This window comes from Xyrauchen texanus, chromosome 23 (assembly GCF_025860055.1).
Source record: "Xyrauchen texanus isolate HMW12.3.18 chromosome 23, RBS_HiC_50CHRs, whole genome shotgun sequence".
NCBI classification, from domain to species: Eukaryota; Metazoa; Chordata; class Actinopteri; order Cypriniformes; family Catostomidae; genus Xyrauchen; species Xyrauchen texanus.
Genome location: NC_068298.1, coordinates 43102207 through 43110663, shown reverse-complemented (window position 1 = coordinate 43110663; position 8457 = coordinate 43102207).

Genomic DNA, 8457 nt, shown 5'->3' with positions numbered 1-8457 from the left:
AGTGTACAAGCGAATGCTAGAAGTGCAGAAGGTTAAAGTGAATCAGGAAATCACGTATGCTGAAGCAGCCAGGAGAGTACCAAAGATACCACAAAATGCAGTGAACATCAGTAAAGACAATGACGGATGTGTAAAGTGTGACAGGATTCAGGAAGAAACATTGATAGTGAGCAAAGTAGGCTTTGTGCTCTTCATGGCACAAATCATTAACTGCACAGCCCAGACGACTAGCAGGACTGAAAGGATTAAGATTATAGTAAAAACTGCTGAGAAGTATTTGGATGTAAAAGGGTTACAGTGGGAAAATATTAGAGAAACCCTTGAGGAAACTCAACAATCACAGTCATGGGTTGGATCATCTTAATGGTGTTAATAATACTCCAATGGAATGCCAGGAGCTTAACTGCGAATGGTCAGGAGTTTAAGACGTATGTGGAAGATGTTAAGGAGAAGCCCAATGTTATTTGTGTTCAAGAAACGTGGTTAATTCCTAGACTAGATTTTATCATAAAAGGGTATAATGTAGTAAGAAGGGATAGAGAGAATGGGAAAGGTGGAGGGATTATGACTTTTATACAGAAAGGGTTGCAGTACAAGGAAATTAAGAAAGGAGAGGAATTGGAATATTCTGTGGAATACACACTTCCAGTCACTGTGGAAGTGTGGGTAAAAGAGGGTAATATTAAAATTATACATTTTTCCAACCCCTGTAATCAGTTAAAAAGCAGTCAGCTTGAGGAAATTTGGAAAGATTTGGAGGATAGAGTTATTTGGTGTGGAGATTTTAATGCACATAGCACTTTATGGGGTGATAAAGATGACGTAAATGGGAATGTGTTGGAAGAATTTATAGAAGAGAAAGAACTAGTATGTCTTAATGATGGAACTTGTACAAGGATAGATGTATCTAGGGGAAAAGAGTCAGCAATAGACTTAACCTTTGGCACGAGAAATGTGGCGGACAATTGTGAATGGGAGGTGTTAAGAGGAAACACAGTAGGTAGTGATCACTATCCTATAAAGGTACACATAGGTGTGGAGATAGAGAAAGAGAAAGAAGTGAAAGTAGAGAAGTGGTTTGTAGAGAAAGCTGATTGGGATAAGTTTGAAGAGCTAAGTGAGGAATGGCTATCATGTGTTGATGGTAGTGAAAGTATTGATGTATTAACTAGAGAAATTAGGTCAAGCATAATAGCAGCAGCAGATGTCACTATTCCAAAATCAAAATCTAAACGCTTGAATAAAATAGTGCCATGGTGGTCAAGAGAGTGTAAGGAAGCTGTTAAAAAAAGAAACAAGGCATTTAGATTACTTAAGAGGACACACAATTTCCAGCTTTTGATAGAATACAAGAGAGCGCAAGCAATGGTAAGGCAAAGTGTCGGGAAAGCAAAAAGGGAGTACTGGAGGAAGTTTTGTGATTCTTTAGGACGAACTTCTCCAATAGAGAAGGTTTGGGGGATGATTAGGAAAATGAAAGGAAACTGTAGGGAATATGGATATCCTGTAATAATTGATGGAGATGACAGTACAACCTCTAGTAAGGAGAAAGCAGAAATTATAGGAAAAACACTAGCTAAAGTACACAGTTCAGAAAACCTTAGTTATGAAGAAAGAAAATGGAGAGAAGAAACTGTGTCTAAATATCTAAGGGTGTTTGAGAATGGGAATGGGGAAAGTGATAGTTTGAATGAGAAGTTTACAAAAGGAGAATTGAATAGAGCACTGAAGAAGTTAGGAAAGTCAGCTCCAGGAAAAGACAATATATGCTACTCAATGTTAGAAAATCTGAGTGATAGTGGTAAGGATGTCCTGTTGAAGTTGTACAATAAGATATGGATGGAGGGAATTATCCCTAAAGAGTGGAAGGAGTCTATCATTGTACCAATTAAGAAGCCGGGGAAAGACCCTCATAGTCCAAGCAGTTATAGACCTATAGCATTGACATCGCAGATGGGTAAGACAATGGAGAAAATGATAAATGATAGGCTGATGTATTGGGTAGAGTCAAAAGGATGGTTGCAATGTTACCAAAGTGGCTTCAGAAGGGGAAGGGGTACTATAGACCTAGTGGTATGCCTGGAGTAAGCCATAAGAAAGGCTCAAGTGAATAAAGAGACTGTAGTGGCAGTGTTTTTTGACATAGAGAAAGCATATGACATGATGTGGTCAGAAGGACTATTAATTAAATTAAACCAGATGGGAGTTAGGGGACGGATGTATCAGTGGGTCAGAGATTTCCTATCTGAAAGAACATTGAGAGTTAAAATTGATGGGGAACTAAGTGAGAGTTTTAGAGTAGAAAATGGAACCACTGAAGGAAGCATTGTGAGTCCTTTTATTATTTGTAATTATGATAGACCAGATATTTAAAGACTTGCATGGCCTAGATGGAGTAGCATTATTTCCGGATGATGGTGCAATGTGGAAGAAGGGAAGGAACATTGAGTTTATTGTGCATAAGATGCAAGATGCTGTGAATGAAGTTCAGCAATGGGGAGTGAAATGGGGGTTTAGAATTTCAATAGAGAAGACAAAGGTTATGTTCTTTACAAGGAAAAAAAATAGCCGAGAATTAAAAATAATGGTTAGATAAAGAGCTTGAGAGGGTTGAGATCTTTAAATATCTGGGAGTCTGGTTTGATAAGAGGTTGACATGGGCATGCCACATCCAAAAGATGGTAGATAAATGTAAAAGGATACTAAATGTTATGAGGTGTCTTTGTGGGATAGATTGGGGTGCTACAAGGTCAGTATTAAAAACCATCTATACAGGTCTAATGAGATCAGTGTTTGACTACGGCTGTATAGCATATGGATCTGCCTCCAAGACAAGCTTAAACAAACTTGATGGTATGCAAAATCAAGCAATGAGGATAATTAGTGGTGCAATAAAAACTTCACCAGTAGCTGCAATTCAAGTAGAGGTGGGTGAGATGCCACTGCATTTGAGGAGAGACCAGCTAGCACTGGTATACTGGGCAAATATCAGGGGGCATAAAGGGAACCACATGTCTCAGACAGTATTAAGGGAATGTCAGGAAAAAGAAAGTATGAAAATTAAAAGTTATGGGTGGGTTATAAAAGATAAGGTGAATAACATGGGAATTGGTTCTCTGAACATCAGCCCAACAGTGGCATATCCAGTAGTGCCTCCTTGGATGTTAGAAGAATTGAAGGTTGATTTAGGAATATTGGAGGAAAGGAAGAAAGATGGAGTGGATAAGTATGGGGTAAGCAACTATATAACAGGAAAATACAAAGAGTGTGTAAAGGTTTTTACAGATGCATCTAAAAACATTGAGAAGAGAGTAGGGGTAACTTATGTAATCCCTGAGGTGGGAATAGCAAAGGCAAAAAGGATAAATGATGACCTGGCAGTGTATACTGCTGAACTGGTTGCCATATGGTTAGCACTCTTGTGGTTAGAGTCTAACAATTGTCTGCAGGCAGTGATTTCCTCTGATTCAAGTTCAGCAATGTTCAGTATTCAGAATTATCGGTCTGATTCAAGGGAAGATATTTTAATTGAAATTTTACAGCTAGCAAATGGAATACAAGCATCAGGAAGGAGGGTGACATTCTTATGGGTTCCAGCCCATATAGGAGTGGAAGGTAACGAAATGGCCGATGAGCATGCAAAGAGAGCAACAGAAAAAAGCAATATAGATATAGATGTAAAGTACAGTAAAGCAGAGATAAAAAGTATAGTTAAGGCTAAAACTATTAAAAAGTGGCAACATATCTGGGATAATGGGTGCTCAGGAAGACATCTATATAGGATACAGGGGAAAGTGGGAAAAGACATACACATAACCAGATCAAGACAGGAAGAAATTGTGCTGACTAGGATGAGGTTGGGTCATACAAAGTTGAATAGTACAATGTTTTTAATAAAAAAGCATGGAGATGGAAATTGTGAGTATTGCCAGAGTAATATACCTGAAACAGTAGAGCATGTAATAATGTACTGTCATAAATACAATGAGGCAAGGCAAAGGCTTGTTAATGAGTTGAAAGCAAAGAAAATGTCTTTAGAAACTAAAACACTATTGAACAGAAGTTCAAGGGAGAGTTTTGATTTCTTACTTTCTTTTTTGAAAAGTACAGGACTTTTAAAAAGGATATAAGATTAACTTAATTTTTTTTTTTTTATTTATTTATTTTTTATCAATATTTGTTTAATTGCTGGTATATTTTGTTTGTTTATAACAGTAAAGAATAGCCAGTAACTCCTGTGCCTTACTCCAGTCCAGTGGTGGTGGTAATGCACAAGAAATAGTTGCTAACCACCAAATAAAAATAAGAAGAAGAAGAAGAAGAAGAAGGAACTAAACTAAACTTCAAAATAACAGCGCAAAAACAAAAGACAACAGAGAACATGACACCCGGAGTGGAGCTGGATCAGAGTGACCAAACATACAGCTCAATTTTGGTGGTATGTCGTGGTACTTTTATTAATGTTTTTTTAGATTATAAAAACATGTTCAGCACAAAATATTTCCAATACTATAAACTTCAGCTTTTCTAACTTTAAAAAATAACAATATATAATAATTCTGAAACTTGGGAAATAAAGCCCAAAGTGTCTTCTTTCAAAAGATACTACAACTGTGTCCGGTGTGTCATACAAGTTCAGGTGTGTCATTTTCATGGTTTGTGATAAAAAAGGTGGTGCATATCAACAGGTTCTGACTGAAATTTTTAAAGTTGTCTGGTTTGATGAGACCAAAACATTTACATTTTACATTTATTCATTATAATTTTTTTAGTGACTGGTTAAGTGCTCATGGAAAATAAGTGTTTTTAGCCATTTCTTGAAGACAGAAAGTTAGTCAGCTTTACGGATGGAGTTGGGAAGGTCATTCCACCAAAGTCCGGGAAAAGTGTTTTGGTGCCTCTTTGTGTTGGTACAACTAGGCGACATTCCTCAGCCAACCGCAGGCTTCTAGTGGGCACGTAGCTCTGCAGAAATGATTTTAGGTATGCCGGAGCAGACCCAGTGTCTGTTCTGTATGCCAGCATCAGAGCCTTGAATTTGATACATGCATCAACCAGCAGCCAGTGAAGAGAGACAAGGAGTGGTGTAACATGCGCTCTCTTTGGTTCATTAAAGACCAGCTGCTGCATTCTGGATCATTTGCAGGGGCCTTATTGCACATGCAGGGATGCCTGCAAAGAGACCATTACAGTAGTCCAGTCTAGTTATGACATAACTGAACAAGAAGTTGTGTGACATGTTCAGAGAGGAAGGTCTTATCTTCCTGATATTGTAGAGTGTAAATCTACATGATCATGCCGTCTTTGAGATGTGGTAAGTGAAATTTAATTTGTGATCGATGGTCACTCCTAGATTTCTGACCGTTTTGGAAGACTGTAGTTGCACCCAGCTGCACGGTGATGCTATGTTCACTGGAAAGACAAGGAGTTCGGTCTTGGCTGGGTTAAGCTGCAGGTGGTGTTCCTTCATCAAGGTCGAGATGTCGAGATGTTAAGTTGCCAGGCCGGCAGAGATTCGAGCAGTCACTGTGGTGTCGTTGGGCTGGAAAGACAAGTAGAGTTGCGTGTCATCAGCGTAGCAGTGGTAAAGGAAACCATGTGCCTGAATGATGGTTCCCAATGATGTTGTGTAGTATAGAGAAGAGAAGTGGCCTGAACCATGAGGTACCCCAGTAATTAGCTGATGTGGTTTAGACATCTCACCTCTCCAGGCTACCTTAAAGGACATACCTGAGAGATAAGAATTAAACCAGTCAAGCGCAGTTCCTGTGATGCCCAGCGAAGAGAGGGTGGAGAGAAAGATCTGATGGTTGACTGTGTCAAAGGCTTCAGAAAGTCCAGCAGAATCAGGACAGATGGATCTAGATTTAGCTTTCACCTGTCTCAGCAACTTAGTGACAGACAGCAGGGCAGTCTCAGTGCAGTGTCCACTTTTGAAGCCTGACTGATTGTCATCCAGCAGTTTGTTCTGTAAGAGATTTGTTTGAAAACTGCCATTTCAAGTGTTTTTGGCATGAATGGGATGAGAGAGACTATTCTGTAGTGTTCTATTTGTGCAGGGTTAAGTGCAGGTTTCTTCAGCGGTAGGGGTTACTTGAGCCTGCTTTAATGTAGTGGGAAAAGTGCCCGTAAGTAGAGATGTGTTAATTATGTGTGTGAGAGGAGGTAGGTTGGATGGAGTGATGGCATGGAGTAGGTGAGAAGGAATGGGGTCAAGTGAACAGGTGGTGGAGTGCTTAGTCTGTGTTGCGCATCTCAACCATGTTAAGCCACAGATGTTCCTGGACCACGAGGGTGGCCATCGCCTGTCCGAGTGCCCACGCTTTGATCTTCGTGGCTCGGAGGGCGAGGTCAGTTGCTGAGCGCAGTTCCTGCAGCATGTCGGGATCAGGACTACCCAAGTGCAGATCTTTTAGTGCCTTGGCCTGGTGAACTTGCAGGAGGGCCATGGCATGCAGGATGGAGGCGGCCTGTCCAGTGTCACTGTAGGCTTTCTCCATCAGGGATGATGTCATTCTGCAGGCCTTGGAGGGGAGTGACAGACGATCACACCAGGTGGCCGCATTCTGTTGGCACAGGTGCATCGCAACCGCTTTGTTCACATTTGGGACCTCTGTGTACCCGTGGGCTGCCCCACCGTCGAGGGTAGTGAGAGCAGAAGAGCGAGGAGGTCAGTTTCGGGCAGTAAATGGTGCCATCCACGGCTTCATCAGCTCAGCGTGCACTTCTGGGAAGAAGGGGACCGGCGGGGGTGGCATGGCTGTGACCCTTGGAACCAATCATCTAGCCGTGAGGGTTGAGGGGAGGACGGAGGGTTCCAGTCCAACTCCACGCTCACGGCGGCCCAGGCAAGCATGTCGGCATCTGCCTCAAACTGGGTGGGCCGACCCGAAGGTGGCAGCCCAGTCGAGTCCTCCATGTCAGACGCCGCAACACTCTCCGATGCAGCGGTGACATCATCATCCAGCCCAAGGGGTCTGAAAGAGACATCACACTGCAAAATATGATTTTCCAGACATGTATTTTTCTCTAAACTTTCTTAAAACATGAGTTATTTTCTTGTCAAGCAAAATGGGATAAGATATTAAGACTTGTTTTAAGATAAATCTGACTACATTTAGTGAACTTTATACTCAAAACAAGAAAAAAAAAATCTGCCAATGGGATAAGCAAAAAAACTTAATTTAAAGAGAAAACAAGTTTATTTTGCTTACCCCATTGGCAGATTTCTTTTTCAGTGCAGACTGCCCATGGGGCTAGCCGATCTCACCTTGGAAGCAAACGAGCGTGCTGGGGGCGGGTGGTTCATGGGGTTTTACCCGGTGAAGCCATGCCCACTGAACCACCACCACCCGGGTCGACCTTCATCCCATGGGAGGAAGGCGCTATGCAGGGGTGGCTGGAAAGGCATTTCCTTTCAGAATGGAAAGCCACGACCGCAACGTTGCCATGGACAAGTTCTCTTTTAGAAGTGCTGTCGATTCGCCCAGGGGCATAGACTGCATGGGTGAGCAGAAAAGAGAAAGCCGCTGGTAACGCACCATAAGGTCCAACAGAAAAAGCTCTGTAGAGGTGAGTGGAACAGTCGTGAAACACCAGCTCACTGGACACACAACCGCTCAGCTCCGAAGAAAGAATCTGACTAAACAGATGCACGATTCCCTCCTTTTATACCCATATGTCTGGGGGAGGGACATGCAAATTCTGTTTGGCAATTCTCATTGACCTTTCCTCAAAGATCAGATGCAATTGAGGCTCTCAAGAGAGACCCCTAGTGAAAGGGAACTGACTTTTGTCAAAAGGTAGCGCTCCCCAGCCATGCCCACGTGTTAACTTTTGCCCAGGCCTAATGGCTGACAACTCTGATGTGTGTTCAAAATATCATGAAAATTCTAGCATTATAAATATCTCAAAAATATGTGAATATACATAAAAATGAATCATGACATTTAATGCGTTCTCATGGCAACACTATTTAAAATATCATGAATCCCATCAGAATTTAAATTCTGCACTGTCTTGACACTTTTCTAAAACAAATTTGAAGCAATTCAAGTAAATATCAGAGGGACATTGCAAAGTCTGTTAAAAGTGCCACACTTCCTTCTGCCAGCTGGTGGAGCTATGACTGTGACCCACAATAGCAACATCAATGTGATCAGCCCCCAAGGCCAAACAAATAGTTAAATTTTTATGTAAATCACACGATGCACAAAGATGATTTGAACATTTCCCTTTTCCCATTTTTTACGTTAATTTATCGTGTCGCCATTGCAACACCGTTTGATATATCAAAAATCCTTTTGCAATTTAGCATTGTTGACGTCTTGGCATTAGGGCTGAAATTATTAGATGACATTATCAACAACGGCGACAATAAAACAATTTTGACAAAATATTTTGTTGTTGAATAGTTGTTTGATCTCATTTAATGTATCATGAGATCACATTAAACTC